Here is an 18,656-nt window from a genome sequence, read left to right as displayed (position 1 = left end):
AAATGTTTTGCATTTACATAGCTCCTTCTACCTCCCTGTCAGAAGACAGCATCTTCAGCTGTCTAGGGTCTAAGCACTGGAGTCCTCTCTCTAACAGACCATGAAGTTTATTGCAGCTAATTTACACCCAGCAAGATCAACCAAACGGCATTGTAATAATGATTGGATAACTTGATTATGGAACACCAGCGTTCAGTTCACAGGTATGATCCTCTACTTCTGGTTGCCTGTTATTTTAATTCTCCAAACTACTCCCTCTCTAGCTTAGCCTTCTATACTTTTCCAGCAAAGCTCAATGTAGGTTTGAGAGGCTGCAGCCCATCTTCTGACTAAGGCTTCTGGACTCGACAATGAAATCGCCAGTGTTGAAAGTGTGCAATTTTTTCCACACTCCAACACTGCTTTCTAAAATCACATACGTTAATTGCTGAAATATCACTTATGTTTCATAACTAAAATAATCTCAGGATCCTATCAGGAATCTGTTAAAATGTTCACAAATAATAGCCAGTCTGATACAAGGATTGATGTATTGGAATACAGTAGTGAGCACTTCTGTCATAGAATCTGGGACCAAACTCTTAGGAATTATGCCTAAATTACTATAGATTTTCCTTTCTTTTTAGGACCTTGAGACTATACAAATCCAGTAACTCTCCTTCACAACATCTGCAGTTTTTAAAAATCAAGTTTCATTGTATGTAATCACTCTTCCTACATTCTTATTTATTTTGTAGCGGCCTACATTATGGCCCTTGGTTCATTTAGATTTGCTAATAAACAAAATATCCCTTCTGCCTCGCACTTTATCACTTCCTGATTAGAAAGTCAATAGGTCAGGGACAGCTGCAGGTTTAGTTATTTTTTACTATTGAAGGAATATTTTCAACCAATTGCCCCCGAATGGTTTTGTTTGATGCTTGGCTTTATTTATTGTGTTCGCATTTTATGTGATTTTCCACCACTTACAATTTCCTGGAGGGCCTTAGACTGCATTTCCAATGAAGATACTTGGTTAACCTGTTGGGACAGGGTAACCTTTATGCTAAAAGCCAGTTCATCCATCTGCCCATCTGCATAAAATGGTTCCCTCGTTTGCACTAGGAGAAATGTCACAGCTGTCACCTTGGAAAAAAAAAGAAACATTAATTGCTCCTTTAATGTGATTGTGGACTATACAATTATGTGAATTATACAACTCTGATCTTAAATGAAAAAGAGTTAACTTTCTGGAAGAAGATTTTGAATTTGCCAACAATTTACTTTCATATCGATGGAAGGATTTCCACTCTTTTTTCATTGAATTCTATGATTTCCATTGAAACCAAAATCTTCAGCAATGTATCTAACAATCAAACAGTTAGCTATATAATTAAAAGCAGATTTTAAAGATATATTTGCATCATATATACTGTATGATAGATCTGTGCATTAAGTACTGCTCTGCATTACGGACACTCTGCACTACACTTACTTCATCACAATGCACTTCACCACATTAAATAGCAAATGGCAGACATGGATTAATTCATGCATTCATCAACCTTAATTCATCATAAGATAGATATGAACTGTCACTCAGAAAGAACAAGACATGACATGGGATTGTAGACAATTATTGAATAAAGAGATATGAAAGAAAACATAAGAGATTATGATCAGCATTTTTAATCTATATATGGAAAAGCTATTCTAACCTTTGATAATGTTCACTTGCCACAATATTTCAAATTATAGCATAAAGCAAGATAACACTACCATGTTACATTGACAGTCTTCATTTTATTTTGCACCATTTTCCAGCTATACCATCAATTTATCAATTGATTGATTTCCTGGTTAGCCTATTCGGTGTTTTTTTCATCAATGTTTTGTCTTACTTTCTGTAACTGATTTTACTTGTGTGTGATTGTGTATTTGGGTAGAGAGCAGATTTATTCCAATTAGAAGTTAGTTTCACAATGTTACTCTTCACACTTTATGATGTTAAACGTTTTTTACAGTGTGATTCATTCTTGTGTAATCCATTACTTAATTTTGCTTTCAGTTTTCATGCTATAATTGTGGAAATAGGAGCGGAAGCATAATATCATAACAATCAACATGTTCTTCCTTCCATAAAGTCATGGTGCTACATCTTCTGTTACTGCTCCTTTTGATAGTTGACATTATGTATGGTAATTTTGGATTTTAATTTCCTTCAAAAATCCTCAAGATATAACAAAGATTACTTTCAAGTCCTTGCATAATGAAGTTTTTCTGAGTAGCTGCTCTGCAAATAATGACAATCCAGCTTTGAACCAAATATTCCTTTTGGTTGTTCTGTTTAATTCCCCATGTTTACATAGGGTAGACATCTTCTAGAGCTAAGTTATGCATTGTGAAAAACCAAGACAATGTGAGGACGGTCCCTCAAATGTCAAGTTATGTCATTATTTCACCAATCCGTAGTAACTTGAAGGGGAAGAAGCCAGATATTTCCTTACTAGTATACAACAATAAATGAAATTCCACCCTTGCTAATAATTTCAAATGCGATAGCAGTGAAAATGGAATTTTTAGCAAGCTCCTGAATAAAATCAAAATATTATTTGATATCACATGCATCACGATGAACAATTTTCCTCCTCCTTCCTAATTTGGTGTTTCCACTGAGAACTCCACATGGTTTGCCCAGTCACCTGATGTTTCGAACAAGGATCCAAAGGAAGTTGCAGCATTCCATTGAATGCTGAATATACCGATAAGCCAGCAGTCCAATCAACACTCCTTATAGGGACCACCTGATCACTCATGAAAGACTTTTTTTACACGTTGCCAGATTTCTGTCCACAACATTCCTCCAACAATTGTCTCCTCCCACCCCACAACCCTCACATCCCTACCCTTAAACACAGGATGTCTGATTCAGTCAAAGATCTAACTAATACATAGCCATTTGTGAGGCATTGGATTGTCTCACCTGCACCAGTCTGTGTTGCTCCAAAGACTGGAAACTGCTGTCTTCTGGCAAATGTAAATTCCTCCAGTTAAGAAAAGCTTAGCTGACAGGGAAGAACATTAATGTCCTCCCACTTTCCTATTCAACAAACTGACAAGCAAGTGGAACCCAATTCAACAGCCCCTGAATTATTTGAGAGGTATCATAATCTGATATCTTCTTCTATGCCATTTACTAGTACTGTGCAAATCCCTGCAGCTAATTTATTTCCTGAATGACTCATTAGTTTGGAAGCAGGTAAGGTCATACTAAAGTGCCAGTATCTCTATGGTATCAAAAAAGAAACGAATGTAATAACCAACTGATAAGGGAGAATTTGGAACTTTCACATTGACTCCAAGTGCTCGAGTCAGTTGTCATTCTGGACAATGCCACTACTATCCTTGGTGACATAAATTTACTCGGTCCTACAACAAAATTAGAAAACAAAAGGGCATCATCATTCTCTTAATTAATAAAAGTAAAATGGGAGTACATTGAAAAGAAGGGTTTAAAATTTAATTGATTAGCTTATTAACAATTCAGTTTATCTTATGTTGCAGTTGCAGACTCTGTCTCCTCATACAGGAAACTTTTGATGTTTTTTTTCAGTTAATTCAGCGAAGGAGTAGCATGCAGATGAGAAATAGGACACAGATGAGGATAGATTCTTGGAGGATTCCAGGGTTAATGCAGGAAAAGGTAGGCAGCAGTTGGGTAAAAGTTAACAGGTAACAATGGATCAAGGTAACACTTCCCTGACCAACGTGTGATGGAGGAGAAGCACAGGGGGAGGATGGATTGGTCAGTTATGTCAATGGGGCGGCCATGTCAAGAAGGACAAGGAGGTCTTGTTTACTTGTCACTGGTCACAGAGCATGGCATTGGTGCCTTGAGATTTGAAATATCAATATAATTCAAAATTACAACAAAATGTATTCACTCTTACTTGAAATCCTGCTGGCCTGTACCATTATGATAAAGCAATAATATTTCATTTATCATGCAAGTCTACCTCACACATGGCTGCATTCTAGAACAAAGAGCAAAGAAGCTGCAAACACTATGTAACAGTGGAAATCTCTAATTTGATTCACATTGCTGATAAACTTAACCCTTCAGTTTATCAATATAGCTGAAAATGGTAAACACTTTAATAGTTCTTTTTTATATGGCAAGCATTGGGTGAGGGGCATATTCATAGTTAAGTCTAAATTGGGACTGTCTTCTAAAAGCAAAATTGTAATGAGATTAAGGAATACACATCTTTTGATTCGGCAATTTCTGCACTCAAAAATGAGTTCAATAATTTCAGATCATAACACTAGCCCTATTATTTTCATACAACAAAACAAAGAAGCCACCCATTATCCATAAGATAAGGATGTATGGAGTTGGGGGTAACGTATTAACATGGATAGAGGATTGGTAGACCAACAGAAGACAGAGAGTTGGGATAAATGGGTGTTTCTCTGGTCGGCAATCAGTGGAGAGTGGAGTGTCGCAGGGGTCGGTGCTGGGCCCACAACTGTTCGCAATATACATTCGCAACTTGGGAAAGGGGACCGAGTGTAGCGTATCTAAGTTTGCTGATGACACTGAATAGAGTGGGAAAGCAAATTGTGCAGAGGATGCAGAGAGTCTGCAGAATGATATAGATGGGTGAAGTGAGTGGGCAATAATCTTGCAGATGGAGTAAAACATTGGTAAATGCGAGGTCATCCACTTTGGAAAGAAAAATAGAAGATCATATTATTATTTAAATGGTGAAAGATTGCAGCATGCTGTTGTGCAGAGGGACTTGGGAGTTCTTGTGTACGAATCACAAAAGGTTGGTTTGCAGGTGCAACAGGTTATCAAGAAGGCAAATGGAATGTTGGCCTTTGTTGCTAGAGGGATTGAATTTAAGAGCAGGGAGGTGATGCTGCAACCGTACAGGGTACTGGTGATGCTGCACCTGGAGTACTGCATGCAGTTCTGGTCTCCTTACTTGAGGAAGGATATACTGGCTTTGGAGGTGGTGCAGAGAAGGTTCACCAGCTTGACTCCGGAGATGAGAGGGTTAGCCTATGAAGAGAGATTGAGTCACCTAGGACTATACTCACTGGAACTTAGAAGGATGAGAGGGGATCTTATAGAAACATATAAAATTATGAAAGGGATATACAAGATAGAGGCAGGAAGGTTATTTCCACTGGTACGTGAGACTAGAACTAGGGGACATAGCCTCAAGATTCAGGGAATAGATTTAGGATAGAGATGAGGAGAAACTGCTTTTCCCAGGGAGTAGTGAATCTGTGGAATTCTCTGTCCAGGGAAGCAGTAGAGGCTACCTCATTAATTATATTTAAGACATAGTTAGATAGATTTTTGCATAGTAGGGGAATTAAGGGTTATGGGGAAAAGGCAGGTCGGTGAATCTGAGTCCACGGCCAGATCAGCCATGATCTTATTGAATGACAGAGCAGACTCAATGGCCAGATGGCCTACTCCTGCTCCTATTTCTTATGTCCTTATGTATTCTTTAAGCTCCATTATCACTCCCTCATGCCTTGTACCATTGTCCCTTTTGTTAATTATTCCCTTCTGCCTACCATCCTATCACAAACCTTTCCTTATCTTCTTTCCCCCTCATCCTGCCTTTCCCCAAATGTAGGCAAAGTCCATCAGTCTGAAGCAACTTTGATTTTTGAACAGTCATCTGTAGGTTAAGTGGTAGAATCTTAACAGATAGGAATAGAACAAGATAACACTAGTCTCATCCACTGCCATGGGAGGAGAATAGTTTGGTCAATTGCATCTTAATCTAGCTGGAAAATGTAAATTACTTTGGTGTACTGAAATCACGATTATTGGGTGATCAGACAATTTCATGTAGATTATGTCTTCTGGCAAAGATGTTGGGATACTCGAAACTGCAGAGTTAGTCACTATTCAAGGGAAATGGAAGAAAAGAGTAGGGTAGGTTGAACTCTTTGGAGTAGGATCCTTAGGAGGCTAGACAGGGTAAAAGTTGACAGGATATCTCCTCTCATAGGAGAGTCCAGAATCAGAGGGACATAGTTTCAGAATAAGTGTGCACCCACTTAAGACTGAGATGAGGAAGAATTTCTTCTCTCAGAGGATTATAAATCTTTGGAACTCCCTTTCACAGAGACTGGAGGGAACAGAGTCATTGTGTATATTTAAGCCTGAGAGAGATAGATTTCTAATCAATAAGGCAATGAAGGGTTATGGGGAAGGACAGGAAAGTAGACTTAATGAATGTCAGATCAGCCATGATCCTATGGAATGGTGAAGTAGGTTCAAGGGGCTTTTTTTTATTATTCCAAAATAAACTTTATTCATAATAAAAGACAAACTATATACAATTATAAAACAGTGCAAGCCTTTACATTCTTGTACAGATCATTCATTAGTGTTACCTTTTAATATAAAAAAACAACACCGATGCCACACGTGTGGCTCCTTGGGAGCTACCCACTCCCATATTTACCATATTTAGGGGTCTTCTCACCTGACCCCGCCCCTCCCTCTCCAGTGGCAGAAGAAACCCTAAACTGTAGTCCTTCCCCACCGAGCCTTTGCGTTGACTGTACCCAGCTTCAGTGCGTCCCTCAGCACGTACTCCTGCGGCCTGGAATGTGCCAGTCAGCAGCATTCCCCTACAGACATCTCGCAGTGCTGGAAGACCAACAAGTTTCGGGCAGACCAAAGGGCGTCTTTCACCGAGTTGATGACCTTCCAGCAGCAGTTGATGTCCGTCTCCGTGTGCGTCCCCGGGAACAGCCCATAGATCAGAGAATCCTCTGTTACACAGCTGCTGGGGATGAACCGTGACAAGAACCCCTCCATCTTTCGCCACGCCCTCCTCGCAAACCCACAGCCCGCAAAGAGGTGGGCGACCATCTCGTCCCCAGCGCAGTCCTCCCAGGGGCAGTGCACACTGGGAGTGAGGTTCCGACCATGCAGAAAGGATCTGACTGGGAGGACCCCTCTCACCACCAGCCAAGCGAGGTCTTGGTGCCTGTTGGTGAGTTCTGGCAATGAGGCATTCTGCCAGATGGTCTGGGCAGTCTGCTCAGGGAACCACCCCACAGTGTCCATCGAGTCCTTCTCCTGCAGTGTCTGCAGGATGTTCCATGCTGACCACTGCCTAATGGTAGTCAAAGGTGTTGGTCTGGAAGAACTTCTCCACGAAGGCCAGGTAGTGCGGCAACATCCAGCTGACTGGGACTTTGTGTGGCCACGGGGCCAGGCCTATCTTTCGCAACAGCAGGGACAGGTAGAACCTCGGTACATAGTAACACTTGGTGCCCATGTACTTGGGTTCCACGCACAGCCTGATGCAGCCACAGACGACGGTGGTCATCAGGATGAGGGCGACACTGGGGACACTTTTACCTCCATTGTCCAGGGACTTATGCATGGTGACCCATCGGACCCGCTCCATCAGGTTCAAGGGGCTGAATAACCTCCTCCTGTTCCTCCTTCTACAGCCTTACAATCTTTAAATTAAGGCATTATATCCCACTCATCTCCAGTACACCATACACAAATGGTGAGGTGTTAGAATTCCCAGACATTAGGATCAGTAGTCAGAGTCAATGGAAGTTTGGAGACCCTGAACTTGATCAGAGAAATTGGTGCGGAGAGTTGCAATGATTGTGATGAGTGCACGTTTTTAGTTAGAATTTTGAGGTGCATTGGCAAAGACAGCTTCATGGTTAACCAATGTTACATTAAACATCTGCACATGCACGCAGCTGGTGTTTTTTTCATGGAAATTAGATATTTATACAACTCAGTGGAACAACAAATTGTGCCCTTCCATTAACAGCGATCCAAAGATACTTAAATTGCTATCAGGTAGAACCATCAAATAGTTTTGTCTGCTGTCCTAATGGACTCTATTGCCATCAGATCTGCTAGAATAAGTTTGATTTCCCAAATATCCTTTATTTCAAAGCAGTTCTAGTCAGTCAATCCCAACTTATTACAAAAACAAAGGTCCTTTCCTCCAAAAGAATTATTTTAAAATTGAGAACCCAGTCAAATAGAGAGTGGGGCTATATTGCTTCAGGAGGTTCAAAAATATGATATTTTTGGATAAGTTCTTTTCAGAATTCCTCCAAGGCTTAAATTACACAGCAGTCAGTTAAATAGAAGTGTTCTATTTGGGCTCATTCAAAATTCTTCTACCTGTAGCTTAATTTACATCATTCGTGCTTGCTACCCACATTGACTCCAGGTCTATTTGTGCTTCAGTCTTAAACATCACCTCCTTGTTTTAAATTTACACAAGGACCTTTCCCCTCCCATCTCTGTAGCTTCCTCCAGCACCTCAATAGATGTTCACTCTTCTCTAAATCCAGAATCTCGAGCATCTCTAATTTGAATCATCTACTATTGGTGACTGTACCTTCAGCTGCATGATTCCCTCTTCAAAACTCTCTTTCTTCATATCTCTCTCTTTAAAAGGCTCCTTAAAATTCATCCCTTCATGCAATCTTTTAGTCTCCTGTTCTAATATCTCCTACGTGACTTGCTCCTATAACTCCTTGATTACTTGATTCCTGTAACTAAATGACTTGCTTGCTATAACTTCTGCAAAGTACCTTGGGATATCTTGCCATGCTAAGAAATTGTGTGAATTAAAACTATAGTTGGGATCATTAAAATTGCACTGCAAGCATTAAGGCAAGTATGTAATTCATTGCTAATTCATTATTGAGTAAAGCAGTTATTTGTGAACAGCCACATTGCACTGAATATGGAGCAGGGCTCGATAAGGATCACAAATAAGTATAGATAATAATTTATACATGTAATAGATTAAATCCCAATAATGTGATTTAATCATGTTTAAAACATGGAGTTCAAGAGACATTATGAAAGAACAAAAGTTACAAAGGAACCACCATAAAATTTTTAAGAGAAAAGTGATTTATTCACATCATATTAATGGATGGATGTTTGCTTGGTGAGGCCATTACAGGATAAGGAACAAAATGGGAAAATAATGCTGAAGTATATTTCAGTCATGATAGAGTGAGTTCAAGGGACTGAATGGCCTAATCCTGTTCATCTTGGCTTAGCTTAAGAGACAGGTATTTTCCCATGCTCCTTGACCAATGAGCTACTTTGCCGAACCTGCCCCCCCCCCCCCCCCACCCGTGCCACTGTCAGATGCCAGCGTGTAAATGTGGTTCAAAACAGGTGTTGCTTTCTGGCTGACAAAGAACTGTAACTGTCCAGTATGGCCCCTCAGATACTGGTTAAATTTGTGTGTCCAAATGTCCTCATTTTTCCTCATCAATGCAATCTTGGAAGCCAATGTAGCAGCCTTCCAGTGGAACTTTAGTAAAGATGTTCTGGTAGTCCAGGTATGCGATTGTTCAATGTCTGTGATATTGGTCATGTAGGAATAACCCTTCTGAACCCATGCAGGCAGCTGGTGTATTTACCTGCCAAAGAACAAACTTTTGGTGGAACTCAGCAGGTCAGGCAGCATCTGTGGAGGCAAAGAGATGGTTGACGTATCGGGTCAAGATCCTGCATCAGAACTGAGAGTACAGAATGGAGATAGTCAGTCTATATAGAAACGAAAGGGAGGGGTGAGGCAGGGGCTGGCAGGCATTGATCTTTGTACTTCCCCCTGTGGTCACATTCCCCATCAGCATAGATTGTAACTACACAAAACTGGCCTGCTGTATTTTTGTGAGGAATATACTCACCTCTCTGATTAAACAATATTCAAGCTCTCTGCCATAGTCACCCTACCCTCGGCCTGTTCTCAGCACTAAAATGGCAGCTTCAATGGGAAGGCATGATTTTAACAATGTTTCTTTATTCGGTACAATTTAAAGTAACAGCATGTACTTGGCCCTTCTGGATGTTCAATTTGTGTTAATTTCGTTAGACACCAGTTTTCTGAAATGTACTTTAAAGGCATCTGTCTAAATCTCAGATGATGTTAATTAAACATCCACTCAAAATAATTTTGTTCTGTCCAAGTGCCAGGGTCACATAGTTGCTAATGTGTTGTTCAAATACGCAAAGAAACTTGCACACTGATACTCTTAAGCAGAACACGATGTAATAAATATCAATACTGGCCAACAAAGTGGAAATAATTTTAACTAAAGAGGATATTGTGAAGCAGACAAATTGGATCAGTCTGATTTAAAGATTTCTTCTGATTATAAGTTAATGAAATAAAATAAAAAGAGATGTGTATCTCAAAGTCAGAATTATCTTTTTCTAGTTTCTTCAAATGATTACAAGGAACACCAACTTGCAAACTGTTTTATTTCTGCCCTATTGTTTTCACTTTTGGTTTTAATATTGGACACTGTCCTTTCCATCAACAGCTCAAACTCTGCTTGTGAAATTGTAAAATACAGCAGTTATGAATAAAATTCATTTCACGGGTTATGCCCCATGCTCATATCCCCAGAACAAAAATAAGTTCAATTTTTCTTGGAAAATAAAGCTCCTGGTGGTAAGTCACTGATTATGGAATTCCTCCCATGGGTGAGGGATCTTCATGAATTGCCATCATTTATTCCTCTTTAAACATGAAGGCCACATTTTTTTTCAATGTATGTGGCTATTTCAAAAAATTTTCTCAGTGATTATTTATTTATTCATTCATTTTGGGATCTGGTCATCACTGGTAAGGCCAGTATTTATTGCCCAAATGTAGATGGTATTTATGTCAAGTTTCGGTTAAGAACACTCTTGTGAGCTGCTTTGAAACATAACGGATTCTGGTTGACTCTGGTAAATGTACTAGAGAATAAACATTTCATGTTCTTAATTTTGCCATGCAGTATTTGATGTGGAATTGTGAATGCAACCATGAATCAGGAACTTAATGGCTGAATGAGTGATCCATGAATGCAGCCAGTATGCAGTTGACAAAGTGTTAAGAGTGAAATGCATACAGAAAGCAAATTCTGTAGGAGATCACCAAGGCAGGAAGGGGAGGGCGATGAGGGGATTTGAAAGATATGCCACTAGTTCTGAAAGCTTGGTTTCTGCAGAGCATGGGGAGAAGCTGACAGAGCTTGGGATTTAGTGCCAGCGATGACACACTGATGATGCCAAATGAAAGGAGATTGCTCTACATTCATCTGTTACAAAGCTACTTGTCTTGATTTCTCTCTCTCTCTCTCTCACTGGGCCTGACAGCCGATGACTCGGTATGGGGGGAGGATTGTCTCTCAGTTGACAGTTTCAGGTGCTCACAGTCTTATGAGAAATGCATTAGCCTTGCAAGTTTTGACACAGGGGCCTCAGCAAATAATGGAATTACATCCTGTGTGCCAGCAGTGATTTATGGAGCATCAATGCTGGGTATTTATAATCCCTGCTGACCTTGATATCTGCTTTGATGGTGCACATGGTTATGATCTGTGATCTGCTGATTCCCTCTGCCATTAATGACCAAGGTTAAAGTCCATTATAGCTCTGTTTGGTAACTCAGAAACTACCTATGTTCTCGAGCAAGCAACTGATTTGCATTAGTGAGTATAAAAAGGAACAGCTCAACTCCGTGTAATTACTTTTCAGGCAGCCAGGCAGGGAGGCAGGTGAGTGACATTTTATATGTTGGCCTTGTCTGCTGTTCATAGTAAGCATATCATTCCTCTTGACAGGACACATCATTGGCACAGATGGCAGCAAAATTCATTCTAAGACATAAAAATTGTTTGTGTTGGGAAGTCTGTTAAAATTTGTGAAAATCAGTGAAAGAGTGATGAGGAATGATTTAACAATCCAAGGGAAACGTGGTGTTGGAAAACACACAGAGGAAGTATGTATATTTCTTCTTAGGCAGGTCCTCAGGAGCTTCCACTTAGGGTTTTGTGGGTTCCAAGGTTGTTACTGAGACCAAAGGAGTAACTGCAGATTCCTTGCCTGATTGGGAGGATGGGTGGTTTGTGAAATGATGGAATTGTGAATGCAACCATGAAGCAGGTATTCTGCAAATTCTCAACTCCACCCCTCCCCCTCCTCCACCTGCCTCCTTCTGCCCATCATCCTTCACCCCTCCTTGGTCCACCTATCACCTGCCAGCCCCTGTGTCACCTCATTCCCTCCCTTAGTACCAGCTGTCGTCCCTCTCCACTCTCGGTTCTGATGAAGGATCTCGACCCAAATCATCGACAGTTGTTCCCCCCCTCCCCCCCCCCCCCCCCCCCCCCCCCCACAGATGCTGCTCAACCCGCTGAGTTCTTCCAGCAGTTTGTTTTTAGGCTCCAGATTCTAGCAGCTAGAGTCTCTTGTATCTCAATTTTGAGCACAACATTGAATCTTTCACTCTGTCCACCTGGTAATTATTTCCCATGATAAACTATGGAGCAGAACGTCTGTTTCAGGTGTCTACTGTTAGACATGCAAACAACCTGCCATGCACAAGGTAGCTGACTGAGTGCAACAAGTGAGTCATTACTGGGCATATTGGCTTGGAAGTGGATGCTGATGTCGGTTCACTTATCCTTCCAGTGAATTCGGAGGACTTCACAGACCCAGCATTATGGTAACTTAGTGGTCTGCTGCAGATGGTCCAAGTCACAGAAGCATCTAGGAGGGCATGGATCACTGCTGCTTGGTAGACCATGAGTTTTGTACAGATCTGAGGCTTCGATTGGCATTTACCTTTTTCCTCCGTCGACCAAAGGCTGTGCTGGCACATTGAAGGCAATGGTGGATTCCGTCACTGGCCTGTCTTCATCAAGAGGTGCTCCCAAGATATGGAAAGTGCTCTGCACAATCAGTCTGGTGAAGCTTTGCAACATTCGCTGTGTGGCAAGTATGCCCATCCCTGGAGGATGCATAGGGAGTTGAAGTGAAATAGGGACGGGGTGATTAAATCCAGAAAGGTGACGTGACTTTATGAGCCAAAATGCCTGCCTTGCATTCACATTTATGATAAAATAGATTTCTTTATTAGTCACATGTACATCGAAACACACAGTGAAATATATCTTTTTGTGTAGAGTGTTCTGGGGGCAGCCCGCAAGTGTTGCCACGCTTCCGGCGCCAACACAGCGCACCCACAACTTCCTAACCCGTACGTCTTTGGAATGTGGGAGGAAACCGGAGCACCCAGAGGAAACCCACACTGTCACGGGGAGAACATACAAACTCCTTACAGACAGTGGCCGGATTTGAACCTGGGTCACCGGTGCTGTAAAGCGTTATGCTAACCGCTACACTACTGTGCCTTAAATCTTTATTACAGGAATGTTTGAGGTAAAGAGCTTAGATCCCTACCAAAGAAAGCTAGACATTTTCAGAGGAGCAAAGGAATAGAGGCAGAGATGGAGCAGCTGGGAAGAGAGGAGACTCCAGTAAAGCAGCTAACCTTGCACAGATGAATTTGTTTGAATGGCCTGGTTCTGTGCTGATTCCTGCACTACAATGTGACCACATTCAAGGACAATAATAGCATCGGAAATAAAAGCGGGAGCAGGCCTTACAGCCCATCTAGCCTGCCCAGATACTGTATTAGCTATGTAGTTGGTCCTGTGGATCAGGCCATTATCCCACCCAATCATCTGCAGTTTATGTTTTGATTTTCATTTGCTGGAAATACTCGGAGGGTTGGTGAGCAAATGTGGAAAGTAAAATATAATTAACGTTTCAGGTCAATGATCCTTCATCAAAGATCAAGGATTTCTAATCCACTGCATAGTAAACACGTGTCAATTTATCCTCCAATGGCCAACTCTTATCCTAAAACTTGTAGTTTCAAACTCTATAAATAGAGAAAATAGTCTCTCAGAGTGTACCCTATCGATTACTCACAGAATCATATCTTAAAAATTATTTCACTGGCTCTGTGGGTCTTTCTAAGAAGGACATGAACGTTGCTATATAAATGCAAATCTGTGGTTAATAGAGTCTCTTGAGGAAAATAAAGTGTGTAGAAGAGAACTTAAGAAAGACATGAGGGCAAAAAAGGGGGCCGTGAAATATCCTTGGCAAGTAAGATTAAGGAGTATCCTAATATTCTATATCAGAAGCAAGAGAGTAGCCAGGGAGAGAGTGGGTCCCCTTAGAGACTAAAGGGTTAATCTATGTGTGGAGCCAGGTGATGCGGGCAAGGTCCTAATGAATAGTTCTCATCAGTATTCACCAAGAAGAAGGTTATGGAAGATAGTGAATTCAGGACAGGGGTATATGGATATCCTGAAGCAGGTGAACATTAGGAAGGAGGAGGTGTTAGATGTCATGAGATACATAAGGGTTGATAATCCCCAGGGCCTGATAAGATTTTTCCCAGGTTACTATGGAAAGCAGGGGAGGAGATAGCTGTGGCCCAGGCGGAGATTTTTGCATCTTTGTTAGCCACAGGTGAGGTGACAGAAGACTGGAGGATAACTAATGTTATCCATTTAGTTTAGAAGGGTAGCAGGAGTAAGCCAGGTAACTACAGGTCGATGAGCTTTATGTCAGTGGTGAGGAAATTATTGGAGAAAATCCAAAGTGATAGGATTTGGAAAGGCAGGGTCTGATCAGGGATAGTCAGTGTGGCTTTGTTCGGGACAAATCCTGCTTCATTAGTTTGATTGAGTTTTTTGAGGAAATAACAAAGAAAATTGATGAAGGCAGGGAAGCAGACATTGTCTATGTAGATATTAGTAATGCATTTGACCAGGTCCCGCATGGTATGCTGGCCCAAAAGGGTTCCAAGACAAGCTGAATAATTGGATTCAAAGTCAGCTCGTGATAAGAGGTAGAGGGTTGTGTTGGAAAGGTGCATTTTTGATTGGACGTCTGAGACCAGTGATTGGTGCTGGGACCCTCGTTGTTTGTGATAAGTATTAACAACTTGGATGTGAACGTAGGAGGTATGATGAGTAAGTTTGCAGAAAGTTGATAGTGTTGTGGATAGTGCCGAAGGTTGTCAGAGGCAACAGCAAGATATAAATCAAATGGAAAGTTGGGTTGTAGCATTAGCAGATGGAATCTAATCCCAACAGGTGCTAGGTGATGCATTTTAGGAAGTGGGTTTAGGACATATACAATAAATAGTAGTGCACTAAGGAAAGTTGATGATCAGAGAGATCTTTGGGTTCAAGTTCATAGTTCCCTTGAAGTGGCAACACAGGTAGATAGAATGATGAGAAAGACACATAGAGTGGTCCAGATGAAGAGTCTCGACACAAAACATCGACTATCCATTCCCCTCCTCAGATGCTGCCTGACCTGCTGAGTTTCTCCAGCATTTTGTTTGGAGGCATAGAGCATGCTTGCCTGCAAAGGTCACGGCATAGAATATAAAAGTTGGAACATTTTGTTGCAACTTCACAAAATGCTGGTATTGTGTGAAGTTCCCATTGCTTCACTCTAGGACAAACGTGGTTGCACAGAGGAGATGCACCAGGATGTTGCCTGGATTGAAGGAATTTAGTTATGCAGAGAGATTGGATAGGCTGGGCTTGTGTTCCCTGGAGTGAAGGAGGCCGAGGGGTGACCAGACAGAGGTGTAAAAAAATTATAAGAGGCACAGATACAGTAGATGGTCAGAATCTTTCTCCCACGGTAGGTGTATCAAAAACAAAGGGCATAGGTTTAAGGTGAGATGAAGGAGTTTAAAAGGGAGCTAAAGGAAACTGAGGGGAAAATATTTTCACACAGAGTGATTGATTTCTTGCTGCCAGAGGAAGTGGTGGAGTCAGATGCAGTCACTATGTTTAAGACACATTTAGAAAAGTAATAAAATAGTCAAGGCATGGAAGTATGCAGACCTAAAGTGGGCAGAAAGGTCAGCATGGAGATGGTGGGGCAAAGGGCCCATTTCTGTTCTGTAAAACTCTACAACTCTCTATGACTGTCTTTTAATATTCAATGTAGTTCTCAATAATAAAATTCTATATATTTATGCAACATAGGTTTTTGACTGAAGTTACCTCAATATATTTCTATACTGGATTTTATATCACTTCTTCAAAGTGGGTGGGTTCACCTTAGTGTGACATAAATCAGTTCAGCATTACAATTCCACATTAAAATAGCACTACCTCAATATAATATCCCTCACGGCAGCATTACAGCAGTATGGTTCACACTAGTGTGTTGATCCTTTAGAGAGATCTCTGAAATGGCAAAACCCCTGCACAGCAAGCTCATTGCTTAACCTGATCACATTGGGCTGCCATCTGGTTAATTCTTGGGGTCAGTTTATTTAAATAAATTCTTCATTTTTCCCCAAGGATCACACCTTGCACAGAGAACTCAATGAATCATGGAGAGTGTGAGAATACCCATCTGTACAGTTCCTTGATCGCGTCTCATACGTGCTTACACTTTAGAAGAGCATACATTCAAACTGAGCCAGATAATCCATGAAGGATTAGCCAGGAATTTGGCTTGCGTGGAAACCCTAGAACAATATTTAACCATCTCTAATTCAAGTGATTGAGAAATATGTATCATAGAGTCATGGGTCATAGAGATGTACAGCATGGAAAAAGGTCGACATGCATGTGGTGGACCGAAGGGTCTGCTTCTGCCCTGTAAAACTCTATAACTTTGTATGACTGATGTTTTATACTATATATCATTCGCAATAATGAAATTCTATGTATTTATGTAACACAGCTTTTTGACTGAAGTTACCTTGACATATTTCTATACTGGATTTCATATAACCTCTTCAAGATGGGTGGGTTCACCTTAGTGTGGCATAAATCAGTTGAGCTTTAAAATCCCAAATTAAAATAACACCACCAGGTGTTAATAAAGCACTTGCTAAGTGCCCATTAATGTCCTAATCGCTAAGTGATGAATTTATGATTTCCAGGGACCTGCTTTTCATAGGGAAAAGTAGCAAATTTCTTTTATTGATTATGAACACTACGCGAAAATATCACTTGGAAGTAGTTACTATAAAAACACTAGCAAGTCAAAGGCCAATTAACTTTGGTAGGGGACTCAAAGCCTTTCTACCTTTACAAGGGCCATTCACTTTCTGGTACAATCCACACCAACCCCCATGAATTTGAGGATATTCTACCTCTTGCAACTTTGGAGTATTAATGTTCAAGAATATTAATGTGCATTATTTTTCCATTAAACTTGGTATTGGTTTATTATTGTCACTTGTACTGAAGCACAGTGAAAAACTTGTCTTGCATACTGTTCATACAGATCAATTATTTACACAGTGCATTGAGGTAGTACAGGGTAAAAACAATAACAGAATACAGTGTCACAGCTACAGGGAAGTGCTTTGGAGGTAGACAATAAGGTGCAAGGTCAAACAAGGTAGATTGTGAGGTCAAGAGTCCGTCTCATCGTATAAAGGAACCATTCAATAGTCTTATAACAGTGGGATAGAAGCTGTCCTTGAGCCAGGTGCTATGTGCCCTCAGGCTCCTGTATCTTCTGACTGAAGGGAGAGGGGAGAAGAGAGAATGACCCGGGTGGGTGGGGTCTTTAATTATGCTGGCTGCTTCAAGGCAGTGAGAAGAGTCCATAGAGGGAAGGTTGGTTTCTGTGATGTGCTGGGCTGTGTCCATCACTCTCTGCAGTTTCTTGCGGTCCTGGGCAGAGCTTCAAGTCAGAAGGATATATCTCTGGGCAGGCTATATTTTGTACAGGAAGACAAGTTGCACCTATTTGATAGTTAATGTTCTGGTTTTATTCATCTGGTTAAGTTCAAGAATTCAATATCTGCTCAGAAGTCTTTCATTCCATGCACCTGAGCAGAAAATCCTAGATTGGGCGACTGATGAGGTCAGAGCTCCCCTCCAGTAAGAGAGCGTAGGATCTGGGTCAGGAATTGGGGCTGAGTATCAGAGTCAAGGGTCAGGTCTGAACTGTTGCCTAATCACGGATGTGGGATCAGGAATCAGGTTGGAGTTCTTATCCAGCACTGAGATCAGGGATGGCCCAAGGGTTGGGTCCGAGATCAGTGGAGGGGTTAGGAAGACAGAACACTGGGAAGGCAGAGGATATGAAGGATTATATCCAGGATCAGAGCCATCAACAGCAGGGGGTGGGGAACAGAAGGGCCAAAAATCATAGCTTGGTAATCAGGGCTGAACCTTTGGACTAACCGGGATTGTGTTGAGCATCAGAGTTGGCAACAATGGGACAGGAGATTCAGGAGGGGAGTGGTGACAATTGATTCCTTAGTGTGGGGCTTTTTGATTTCACTGCATCTTTTTCAGAAGTTTTATTAAACTAATCCAATTCTATTCTGAACACTTGCGCAAGTTGTTTCTCCCTCTTGATCCCAGCCTATTACGTAGTCTGCTGATACCCTGCAGACAAAAGCCATAACAAATCAGTAATTCTTTTATCAGCATTGCACAGCTGACCCACAGAAATGGGTTTTCATGTACAAAACTGTGGCCATTCAAGCATTAAAATGGAACTATTAAAAAATGGATGATTCAAGCCCCTGGTAACATAATTTTCTGTAAAATCACCATAATGACATTGTGCTAAACAGTTTTGGAAAATATTTGAACATTAATTCTTACCCCTAATACACTAACTAACTCATAAAAATGCTTGTTAGGATCAAGACAGGTAATAAAATTAATGTATTAGGCTGTTCTACAAGTAAGAAGATGCAGTGTAAAGTTCCCTTCTAGATTTCACTGAATGATTCTGATGGAGAATTAATTATTTTGAACACAATTAGCGACAT

Source organism: Pristis pectinata, chromosome 9 (genome assembly GCF_009764475.1).
Source record: "Pristis pectinata isolate sPriPec2 chromosome 9, sPriPec2.1.pri, whole genome shotgun sequence".
NCBI lineage: Eukaryota > Metazoa > Chordata > Chondrichthyes > Rhinopristiformes > Pristidae > Pristis > Pristis pectinata.
Note: the sequence above shows the minus strand (reverse complement) of the source record.